The sequence below is a fragment of the Calliphora vicina genome, chromosome 4 (assembly GCF_958450345.1).
Source record: "Calliphora vicina chromosome 4, idCalVici1.1, whole genome shotgun sequence".
In the NCBI taxonomy this organism is placed as follows: Eukaryota; Metazoa; Arthropoda; class Insecta; order Diptera; family Calliphoridae; genus Calliphora; species Calliphora vicina.
The window spans coordinates 54,489,595-54,502,513 of NC_088783.1; the positions used below are offsets into that span (position 1 = coordinate 54,489,595).

The following is a 12,919-nucleotide window of genomic DNA, read 5'->3' on the forward strand; positions in this document are numbered from 1 at the left end:
AAATTGTACATAATATAAATCTGTACAATAAAAGCAACAATAAATCATTTTACCTTTAAATCTCACTTATTCATGACATCTTCAATTTCACTATTTTCTTGACACTCTTCTTATTTTCGATTGTTTTATTTTATTTAGTTTACGATGTTCATTTCTCAGTTTATTGTTCATTGTTTTTCAATACGCTCCGCTACACTTTATTATATTTTTGTTTATCTTTTGTATTGTTGTTCTAGTGATGTTTTACAATAAAAACATCAATATATTTTATGTCACAGACCTGTTAAATTTTAAGATTTAAGAAATTTTACATTAAATTCTGTTCGTTGCTTTTCTTCAACGACATTCAACAAAACAAACAGACCGTTGCATCCAACATTCGCACATACAGTTTGTTGTCATTTCATCAAAACAAATTGCTATCGATTCTCACTTACTACTCAATTGTGTTGTGTTGTGTTGTTGTTTGTATTCTTTCTGTTGCTTTTTCTGCCTGTTGTTATTGTTTTTTCCATCTTCTTCTTGTGATTTTTTTGTGTAGTGAAATATTGTTGTTATTTTGTGTGTGTAGTTTTGTTTATTTATTCTAATTTTAGCAAGTTGTCAGTTTGTTAGTGTGTCTACACTATATAAAACAAATATAAATTTACTAAAAATAAAACACGAAAAGTCTGTCCGAATAATATTACGAGTAGTGTAGAATGAAATGTATGTACTCGTTTGTGTTACGATGTGTGTTGCTTCGTTTATTCTCATTCTAAATGTCCACAATATTCATGTAACGGTTTAGTGTCAGTGTAGCCAACTGGCCCATTAGCTCAGTTGGTTAGAGCGTCGTGCTAATAACGCGAAGGTCGCGGGTTCGATCCCCTCATGGGCCACATAGAATTTTTTTAAATTATTTTTTTTTTTTGTTTTTTATTTTTGCAAGAAAAACTGAATGTTTAGACATAAATAGGTCATTATACTCAGATTTGTTGAAATATAATAAATAGTACAAACAAAAACTAAATGTAGATTTGCTTACGATTTTCTAGTACAGTGTAACTTTAATGGTAAAAAATATAAGTATTAAAACTACAAAAATAATTAGGTATTAGGGAAGCATTACGGGTTGAAATACAGAGGATTGGATTAATATAATTTATAATTTGGGGAGAGTGGGGAATTTTAAGATAAGTTTTAATCTAACTTTAATAGATTACATACCGTCACATTAAATGCAATACAATTTTGTTTCAATATCTCAAGCAGTTCCCATTTAAATTCTAGTCAATGTATCCCTTATAGACAGTAATTTTCACTAATGTCCAATTACTTGGCTGACTCCAATTTATATATTTTGGGTCATTTGACACGTACACACAGCCTCAAAAGTGAGTAAACACCCGCGAATTTTTTGATTTTCATGAAAATCATTATAGTCCGACTTAAATCTTTTTTTTTTCACAACCGAATCTATTATTCAACTCAATGTCCCACAAACTGAAACATTAAAATTTTAATCGATGAATAAATTTTAGGATTTTCATTATCTTAAAAAAATCAAATATTTTTTGGTGTATACTCACTTTTGAGGCTACCTGTATGTGTTCTTTGTAGTCCAAGGAAAAGTCAATTGGTAATTTTATACATCCCAGGTAATGTAGTGTGAAGACAATTGTCACTTAAGTGTCTCTAAGTAATCTAGAGTGTAGCCACTTTAAACGTTTATTTTGTACAGCTATTTTTTGTGAGTAATTCGTACAAACTGGTTTTATACAAATTCTGTTGATATAATTCTCATACAGTTTATTTTATTTTTTCCTTAAGTATACTGACATCCCATGCAATAGTCTGAAATCAATTTAGTGTCTCTAAGTAACCTAGAGTGTAGTCACTTTAAACGTTTATTTTGTACATTTTAAAAAGTAGTTTTATTACCCACCAGAAGTAATGTACTAGAGAATTGTCGGAGGAAGGTTTGTTTACAAACAATTGGTTATTGTACAGTCTATGTTTTTCTAGGTCAGTTACCTGACTCTATGTAACTGGTATGTGAATCCAAAGCGTTAATAGTCCAAAAGGATAACTAGTCAAGTAGCTAGTTATGTAACTAGTTGTCATCATAAAGGATATGTAAAATCACTAGTTCGGGACAGTCTCCTAGAACTGATATGGCTCACCGGCGCTTATGGCGTATGCGTTGCATCAGTTTCAACGTGCGAGAGATGGTTTGTGCGGTTCAAAAGTGTTTGAAGACCAAGAAATGGAGGCATTACTCCATGAAAATTGTTGTAAAACTCAACAAGAGCTTGTAAAATCATTGGGAGCTACTCAAGCAGCAATTTCAACACGTTTGCGAGAAGCAGGATTCATCCAAATTGGGTAACATAAAAATTTAAGACAATTTTACATGTCCGAAATGCTGCTTGAACGCTATAAAAGAATATTGTTACGAAATTGTACTTGAATTGAAATATAACGATTTAAAGGGCTGATTTAAAAGTAGCATAATGCTTTCAAATAACAGTGCTGTAATAGCAAACTGTAATATATCTGTGGGCATTATTAAATAAAAGCTTTCAGTTGATTTTATCGTAAGTTGGCAACGATGTATTCGAATTCGAATATTCAGTTAAAGAACATTGTAGAAAGTACACCACAGATGGCGTATGTATTAGTAAGATCTAGAATATTCGAATTTTGACAGTTAAAGAACAATCTAGAGTGCAGATGGCAGTGTTATAAATAGTGGCAGAGGTTGCAGTCGTGAGTCAGTTTATCACAGAAGCTTTTCGAATAAACATCAACTGAGTGCCTTAAAGTGTGTTGTGTTTTTCAAGTAAATTCGTGTACAGGTAGGCCTCCATTTACGCGGTTTGTTGGGCCCAACAAAATAGCGTGTAAATCAAATTCGCGTAAAAAGAGGTTCTAGTTTAGAACTAAATGCTTTTGTGGGACCAATAATTTTTTATATCGCGTAAAACAATACATCAGTCACATAACAAAAAAGAAATTGCGTTAAATAGAAAACGTAAAAGAGATTAAAACATAACAAAAAATTCATAAAAATTAACGAAGTTTTCAAAAAAGAAATCTGTTATTCGCTTGTGTTTTGTTGATTGTTGACGCGTTATATAAAAATCGTGTAAAAAAAGTCGCGTATTTGAAAAAATGGTTGCTAATTTGAGTTCGCGTTATATCGAATTCGCGTAAATAAAGTACCGCGTAAATGGAGGCTTACCTGTACATTATAAATTGTGTCTGTATTTCTGCGAATTTACAAAAGTGTATAAAAAACATTGAGTGACTATTTTATTCTGTTGTTGTTGTACATTTGAATAAATAAAGAGTTGTTACCATTTTCAAACTACTAAACGGCTTTTATTTGCAATCAAAAGTATCCGGTTTATTTAAAGGAAATAAACCAGCGTTTTGAAAAGGTTAAAACGTAACAATATCATTTTTGCACCGATTCATTACTTACGATGAAAAATGAATCCATTACTATAATCCGAAGTGAAAGAGATCGTATGTGAAGCACGGCCAACCAGTCGAATCGACACCAAATATCCATGGCGCTAAGGTAATGCTCTGTATTTGGTAGGATCAAAAGGGTTCTATATATTATGAGCTGCTGAAATCTGGCAACTGATTCGTTTGAAGCGAGCATTGGACGAAAAATGCCTAGACTTGAAACCACTCGACCACATGTTGCAATTCCTGTTAAAAAGTATTTAGCATAAAGTGGTTTATAGTTTAGACCGTGCTCCGTCCGACTACTATTTGTTTCGATCGATGTAAAATGCTCTCTCTGGGATACTCATCATATCAAGCACTTTTAATAAATTTATATTGTACAAATGTTTCAAAATTTTTTGACATAAATTTTCTAAAGCCCCTAAAATAACTGATATATCCGATATAGTCCAGCTTCGGTTGCAAAAAGCAAAAAACTACGACTATATCTACCTATGTTTGATCTTTATCTGGATTAGTAAGCCATTAACATAGACAATAATGATAAATTAAATACATTTTATTTCACCCAAACAAATATTTTCAATCTTTAGTATACTTTTTTGAAGCGCATATAAAATTCGGTGCAGCCGAATATATATACAACTTGTTTTTCTATGTATTGTATTTGTTATTATGCTCTTACATTTGAAATTTAATACAAAAACAGAAGTTATTCAAAACAACTTAATCGTACTTGACTTCAGTTCCATCCTTCACTATTATCCATCACTAAACCACTTTCTATTTAAATGCAAAATAAGTTCATGTTAATTTAAGTAAAATTTCCCAATATCATTTCGATGTAATTTATTACAAACTCAAGTAGTATTCCTTTTAATTCCCAACGTAATATTAATTTACCAAGTTTAAAATGTCAGCAATTATTCAAGATAAACTTCTATTGCGTTTCAACTCCCTTCCTCTCTCTCTCTCTCTGCCTCATCTGCATTATTTAAGTATGCAGCTCTGTGTTGAAACAAGATTTTAATCAATCTATAAATTAGTTAAAATCCCCAAAAGGATAACAAGAACAGTTTATGTGTATCGTACAAGGGATTTCGAAACTATTGAACTAATAACACACAAGCACAGATAAACAGGCACGTACGTGCATACGATACGATACGTCGTACACTTACATTTGCACTTAAGCTACAAACATATGCTTAACAATACCGATTTAGGAGATGGCTGAAGAGAAACACAGATTTTGGAAGTCAATTTCAATTGCTCGTGTATATTAGACGGGTGCAAAGTCAAGTGGTTTGCCTGCAATTTCCTGAAAAAAATCAATATTTTACCATGAATAAGTTTTGAACAAATAAATTTATGATCGAATATTGTTGATAAGTGTCGTACCGTCCGGTGCATGAGTTAAGGAAATGTGGATGTAAAAGGAAACAAATCAAGATGGCCCAAAATATTTCGTCCAATCGGCAGATGTTATGACTTTTGCAATTGCTGGTAGCAATGCTGGTAAATTTGGTTTTGATATTTCCAAACAGATACCGGATACGCGTCAACAATCTATGGAACCGTATTCTTATCAAGAAAGCGGAATATAAGTGATTATTTATTTACATTAAAGGCAACGATTTTTGATAGAAATTTATTATCAGCAACGAGGCTCATTTCCACCTTAACGTATATGTAAACAAACAAAATTTTGCAATTCTGGGCTACTGCGGATCCAGGAATAAAGGATATTCCAGAAAGATCCACTACAACATTCAAAATAACTTGATGTGACATTTAATTCGGAGATGTTTGATGTTTTCGTGAGCTATGTAGAACTATGATCAACGAGCTTGATGAATTAAGACTGAAGGTCATGTAGTTCCAACAGGTCACCGGGATAGCAAACACAGCAAGCGAACAGTGTACCTTTTGTACGATGTGTTTACTCAATTTTTAGCCCTATTTGATCGCTCCAGACATCAAACTTTGAATTTTTTTGTGAAGTCACGAGTTTATGTAAACAAACCACAGAATCTGAAAGATATCCGACAAGAGTGCGAGGCCCGAAGTTCTTGTCTGAATAATTTATAATTCGTTGTTTCATTCTTTGGAGTTTTTTCAAGCAATCAAGCCACAAAACCTGGAAGCTCTTCAAAGAAATATCCGATAAGAGGGCAAGAACTTATCACTCAAAGTTCTCGTCAGAATGATTAAAAATGTGGTTAAAAGAGCCCAAATGGTCATCAGCGATAACATCGCAAACTTTCCCAATATCATCTTCAGAAGTAGAATAAAAGAGAACCTAATTTTCTCTAAAAATCAGCAGAATTCAAATCCCAAATAAATTATTCATTGTTATTTAAGTTCTCTCAGATATCTATATATGTATATAAAATGAAATGGTCCATGTATGTAATGGCATCACTTGAGAACGGCTGGAGCGATTTGGCTGATTTTTTTTAATCGATTCGAAATTTTCAGGAGATGGTTTGTAAAGAAAAAAAATAAAAAATTCCGGGTAAAACTCGGAATTTTCTTTTTTTTTTGAGTCCAGTCAACTGTAATAAAAAAGCTCCCTAAAGTATGCGGTACAAATTTAGAGATTTTATTTGCAAATAAATAAGAACAGGCAGGTGTATGTGGGTTGGAGAAACTTGAAGAACTAACATTATTAAATGCTACCGGGCGAAGCTTTATATTTCTATAATTTTCAAAAGAGCTCTAGACTTATCATACAATTGTTAAGCCGGAAAATATTGAACTATATCTGTTTACAAGGAAGAGATCTCTAGACATCAAGATATCACGTAGGAGTAGTGGTAGGCTATCGCAATCATACTTATTGATACAAGGTTAAGAACTTTTGGCAGAGCAATTGCATCTAATTAGCTATTAACCCCAGAGGATACGCTGTCACTTATTAATCGTTTGCGATAGTCATTACTGATATCGTTCTCGTTCCTTTAAGAATGATAGTTTTGCTGCCACAAACTCGCATAAAGTTGAGAACCATGAGGAAATCACCTCGACAAAGGCAATTCTCTCAATATTACCGTTCAATTTAGAGATTAAATATAAAGTACCTAATTCTGCAATCAGGTTGATGACCCGGACATCAATGATTGTTCAATATCTTACCAAGAGTAAATATCACTGCGTAAAGTATCGCAATATCACCGGAATTCCCGAGAAACCATGAGGTACACCGATGGCTGCAAAAAATATTGTTAAGCACTCAAAGCTATTACATTGACAGGCACGAATATGGCAAATCATTTCGCTTTCCAAGTCCTCAGTGGTTGCAGGTGATTTCAGTTCTAGAGGCACTGTCGGAATATCAGAGTACTTACAGTAGAAACGGTCAAATCCAGAATAGAAACCATGTCGCTTCATCTGTATTTATGGGTGGTATAAATATTGTGGAATCAGACGTTCAGACGCTTCTGGGCATGAGAATAAAATGGGATGTCCGCATTTTTCAAGTGTCGAAAGAAGCATTCAAGTGTCTCGGATTTCTGAAACGGTGTAGGAATTACTTACTCCTGAATATTTACACCACACAGAGAAAACAGATTCGTGGTAGCAACCGAATTTGTTGCCAATCGAATAATTCGGTTGCACACATAGAATTTTTCGGTTCTATCAACAGAAACTCAGTTGATAAAAAAGAATAAAGCAACCAAACTTTTGTTACTCCTTCTAAAATTGTGTAGCCACAACTGTAAAATTCGATAACTAAGGTAGGATCATTCGATTAGCATCAAATTCGGTTGCCACTACGAATCTGTTTTCTCTGTGCACCTATATCCGACCGAAAATGGAATACAACTACCATGTATAGGCCGGTGTTTCAAAGTCTATTTAGGAACTTCTCGACAGCGTACAGGAGAGGGCGAAGGTGATTATTGGTGACAGTACTCTATTGATTCACTGGAGCTGTCGCAATGTGGGATGCGTTCCACTGTTCTATCGGTATGTGTTCTGATGAAATTATGAAACTTTCATCAAGAACACATCTTTTTGTGGTCGATTGGCCAGTGAATCGCACAACACACTATAGGGAAAATTCGTTCATTAACCGTACTGTACGTATGTGGAACAATGTGGGAAAGTTCAAATCGAATGTCCGGAACACTACTCCCACTTTTCTCCCCCATAACCTATGTTGGGGGGTGCTGGTCCAAAAAGAGAAAATAAGACTGATGGTCTTCAAATGGATACTTAAATAATGCTAAACTCTTTCCAAAGTTCCAAAAAAGTAACCAGACATACAATGGTAGAAATCCGCTGTTAGATGGAGAACTAAAACAGATGACAATGATCTAAAACTGACCAAATCCGGCTTGTCTTATAATGAATGAAAACTTTGTTTCTCCCTACAAATTTGCAGCAGTCTAATTAGTTAGTGTCCGTGCAACATTTGTACCATATACTAATAAAGCTAAATCAAACATGAGTACTTTAATACTCAAGCTAAAGATGATGATTAGAACTCATGTATGTATGTTTTTAGCAGGATACACAAAGTAAATTTAAATTAAACACAATCATTCAAATAAAACATACTCATTGATGTATGGAAATATATTTTGTTCTCGCATGTACATACATGATGAAATAGAAACGGAAACGGAAAACTTAAGGCAATTAGTATGTTTATTTATATTGTTGCCTTAGATACGAGAGATGTATGTTAATGGGGTTTTTATTCCTCGGAGCAAAAGTTGTCATAACACAAGGCAACAATATAAGGTTCTATTTAGGTATGGTTATGCAAAATGAAAATTGACATTAGGTCACATATAACAACAATAATAATTCTAGAAAGTTTGTTAGGATCAGAAATGATTTATTCAAATATACAAAATATGCAACTTCTCACACAACCTCAGCATTCATTAATATTCATTATTTGTTAGAAAGTGAAGCTGTGGCAGTGTTTGTATAACTGTGGTGGTGATTGTAATCATAGTACTAGTACGTTGCTGTGTGTATATATAGGGTCTTCCAATAGGGACTTCCGAACGTTGACAGCAGCCATAATATTGTTGATAAAATGATAAAATTGTTTTATCAAAATGGGTGGACAACGTTCCGCGCGTCGTCCATTTTACGATGAGGCCCATTTCTGGATGAATGGGTACGTTAGCATACAAAATTGTTGAATTTGTGACGATACCAATGCACATGAGATCCAAGAACGTCCAATGCATCCCGAAAAAGTCATTGTTTGGTGAGGGTTTTGGGCTGGCGGCGTCATCGGTCCATATTTCTTTGAAAACGAAGTTGGTTGATGATTACCAACTTTTTTGACCTGAATTGAATGAAATAGACACCAACGACATGTGGTTTCAATATTGGACATTCTTCAATAGCGATTTGAGGGCATGGTCATCTCACGTGGATGTGATGTGAACAGGCCACCGAGATCGTACGCTTTGACTCCGTTAGACTTTTTCTTGTGGGATATTCTTAAGACGCATTTGTAAGCAAATAAGCCACAAACCACCTCGGCCCTCAAAGCCAGCATAACCCATGTCATCGGTCAAATTCAGTCTGATTTATGAGTCAGAGTCATGGAAAATTAGATTTCGGATGTGTGCCACTCGGCGAAGTTATGTTATATTCCATACATAATGGCATCGATAGGCCATTTAAACGCATCAAACATTTCGATGACATCTCACACACACTTTATTTAACTTTAAATATAGGAAGCGCTTAATGAAATACCCTTTCTATAAAATATATGGAAATATTTGTACTTTTATATGGAAATGTTGTAGCTGTTTAGTCGTGCGTTTAAACTATACAAATAAACCAAAATATACAAACACATGCCACCGCACTTCAACACTTACAACAGTATTTGCAACATTACGTTGTTTATGTACGGAGAAGAAAAGAAGAAAAAAAAAACCTCTAGAAAAATAGAAGAAAAAACAACACTAGAACTTTTCGAACGTGATCCAAATAATGATGATGCACTTTTCTTTTCTCATACAAAATAAAAATAAACACACACCCACAAAAAGGCTCACGCACACGCAACAACCCATCCGACCAAACAATCGAAAATTTAATAGCTTTTGCGAAACTTCTCGAACAATTTCGATTGATATTTCTATTGATTTGTTTTTAATATCGTGAAGTTTTTTCCGCCACAAGATCAATATATGGCATTAACATTTGAAAATTATTTCAAACTAGTTGACCGCCCCGGCTTCGCCCGGTAGCATTTACTGATGTTAGTTCTTCAAGTTTCTCCAACCCACATACACCTGCCTGTTCTTATTTATTTGCAAATAAAATATCTAAATTTGTACTGCATATTTTAGGGAGCTTTTTTATTATAGTTGACTGAACTAAAAAAAAAAATCCGAGTTTTTCCCGGAATTTTTTAATTTTTTTTCTTTACAAACCATCTCCTCAAAAATTTCGAATCGAATAAAAAAAATCAGCCAAATCGCTACAGCCGTTCTCACGTGATGCCATTAAATATATGGACCATTTCATTTTTATATATATAGATGTTCAGCCACCGCAGCTGTTCTTGATGAAACGCATTCTGGACGTGCAATTTTGGGTCACTTTTCGAAAATTGTTGGCCGTATGTCGTGAATAACACGAACAATGTTGGCCTTCAAGGCGCAAATTGTTGCTGATTTATCAACATAAACCAGTGACTTCACGTGGCCCAACAGGAAATAATCAAGAGATGTTAAATCTCACGACCTTGGAGGCCAATTGACAGGACCATTTCTCGAAATCAAGCCAAATTTTGATTTAAATAAATCGATGGTTGCGTTCGCCGTATTACACGTAGCGGCATCCTGTTGAAACCACATCAATGTAATCTATATTTTCAAACAAAAAATCATTGGTTTGTTACTTAAATAAGCTTAACACAATGAATGCCGGAGTTCAGACATCTAATCGGTTTTGGGTACAGACAAGTGCCCATACCACCAATGCCAACTAAACTGAGGGCAACGGTAAGACGGTACAAGACTTGATCGAATACTGAACCCTTCAAGAAAACGGGTTTGCCATCCTTCTTTTGGAAGTGTTCTTTAACTTTTCTGATTTCGAAATAACGAAATGGTGGGCGGTAGCGATCTCCATTGAGCGTAAAGTGAGCTTCGGCTTAATTTTTCTGGATGTAATGGAGTCTGTAGTGTATTGGTCTCACTCCATATTCCACAGATCCTACAAACTCCAGCCAAAAATGATCCTCATCGCTGAACACAATTTTACGATAAAACAGTCGTCTATAAGTTGCGCGAATCGATGATTGATTTACAAAGTAAATGTGGATAATTTGGTAGCGTTGCACAAACGCCAATCTATTTATGATGATTTGCCAGAATATACTGATTATAAATGTCAAAAAGTGAGCGCAGTATGAGAGTTCGCGTTTGACAGTTAACCTTTTCGAAAGTTCTATCGGGATTAAAAAAAACTCATTTTATTATTACGCTATATGACATAATCGGGATGGAACCTTCGAATAAAATGTATAGAAATTTATAATGATGACGTTCGATAACAACCAAGTTCTTACCATAAAGTTAAGAAGTACCTATTCGAAATTTATTTATAATACGAACGCGAGAATTAACCTCCTGGTTAGGTGGGAAGTTTAAAGGAATAACAATACATAAGTGTGTGCGACTTCACTATGAACAGTGTTACAAGTAATATGTAATACAATTCCTTGAAGGATCATTAAGAATTATCGACTCATTGACTTGATTGACAAGGAAATTATCAGTATTTTCTTGTATATAGCGTATTAAGAAACTTCTCTTGCCAAATAATCTATGGGATAATGGGAAAGACATAAATTTACTCAATAAAATTTCATATATTCAAATGTAACTTCCAAAATGTTGTTTAGTAAGTGATATACGTACTTGGAAAATTTGTTGGTTTAGTCTAAGTTTTGAATTTAGCACCTTATTACTTGACCTTGACCACTTATTATCAAAACGCATTGAAACATTTCTCGAAAGAAAGATTTGCAGATGAAAGGTAACAAGAGAAGCTCAGTTGTCGTTAACTTTTCAGCTACAAGTCTTTTGACTTCGAAGGTTTGTGCATTATAATTCATGAGTAAATACTTTCCGCATAATGCCCGAATTTTTTTAATATTAGCAAATAATGCTGAAAGATCTAACACTCGAAGAACTGATAATTCAAGATGTAAACAAGTAAGAGAGCTATATTTGGCTGTGCCGAATCTTATATACCCTTCACACAAATTATACTTCAAAATAAAAATTTTAAATATTTTTAGGTAAACAAAATTTATTTTTTTCCACTTGTCTTTTAATTTTTTGGAAAAATTTTTTTTTTCGTTTTTTTTAAAAAAAAAAAAATTTTTTAAGTTTTTAAATTTTAAAATTTTTTTATTGTTTTTTTTTCAATTTTTTTTTTATATTTAGCGAAAATCATTAGATATCCATATTGTCTATATTAATGACTTAGTAATCCAGAAAAAAAATAGGTAAAAAATCGAGGTTGTCCTCATATCTCAGCCAGTTTGTGTGAACTTTAGGTGATAATTTCTCCAATTCTTGTAGGATATTCTCTTTCCACAGTCCATTGTTCACATAGACCCAAATAACTCCAATAAAAGAAGTATAGAAGGAAAATCGGGTAATTTTGCCGGTCACTACAAAATGTCCCCTATTGTTTGTATTGCTGCAACCTATTCGAAACACATCCTCCAGTCTCAGCTCACCAATATCCGGCTATAAAAGCTGTTTGATCCTCACGTATTTAAGTGAATACTTCACAATTCCAAAATTAAAATCGAAATGTCTTCTTAATTGCTTTCAATCTCTGACCAGGCTCCTGGAACAAATATTAACTCTACACCAGTTAATATTTGTTCCATAAGATTTGATTCCGGGACAATGAAATTTCCAACGAATGATCAACAAACGACAAAAAACTGTGTCCCATAGGTGCATTCATATTGGTTGTGACATCCAATATTATTGAGGTGGTCTACTATTACCACCTGTAGATTATCCAAAAAGCTTGATAGAAAGTCGACCTGTTTTATTATAGGTATATTTAATGGGCCCTATAAGATTGGATGTAAGTCGCAACGTATGGGTTACCCATGAACAATTTTTGCAGAAGTTGTCAGAACGAAGAAAACGAGGAATCGGTAAAAGATCTTCTGTTGGGCTCTACAATAGCGCAGACTAAGAATGTATAATGATTTGAACTATCCCAAAGATGTGTCACTAATGGGTCAATGGGTCTCCGAATACTCTCGAAGAGTGCAAGCAAGACATTACCTACTTCAGAATTTCAAAAGAGACTACAGTTTCAGCGACTTACAAAAATTTGAAGCATCTTAGGAAAGGGTATGCAAGTCCTTAAGTAGTCTAGGATCTTCGAAGAGTTGATTGTAATCAATAAACGTTCAGCGTTATGTCGT

At 34.0% G+C, this 12,919-nt stretch overlaps 1 protein-coding gene and 1 non-coding gene across 5 annotated transcripts in view; both read left to right on the forward strand.

Annotated features, from left to right (window-relative positions):
* The window catches only part of rdgA (retinal degeneration A), a 333,538-nt gene that overhangs the window by 295,904 nt on the left and 24,715 nt on the right, over positions 1 to 12,919 (forward strand). The gene's annotated exons all lie outside the window — the stretch shown is intronic.
* TRNAI-AAU (transfer RNA isoleucine (anticodon AAU)) lies at positions 808 to 881 on the forward strand. Its single transcript has one exon. It is a non-coding gene; the product is annotated as a tRNA-Ile (tRNA).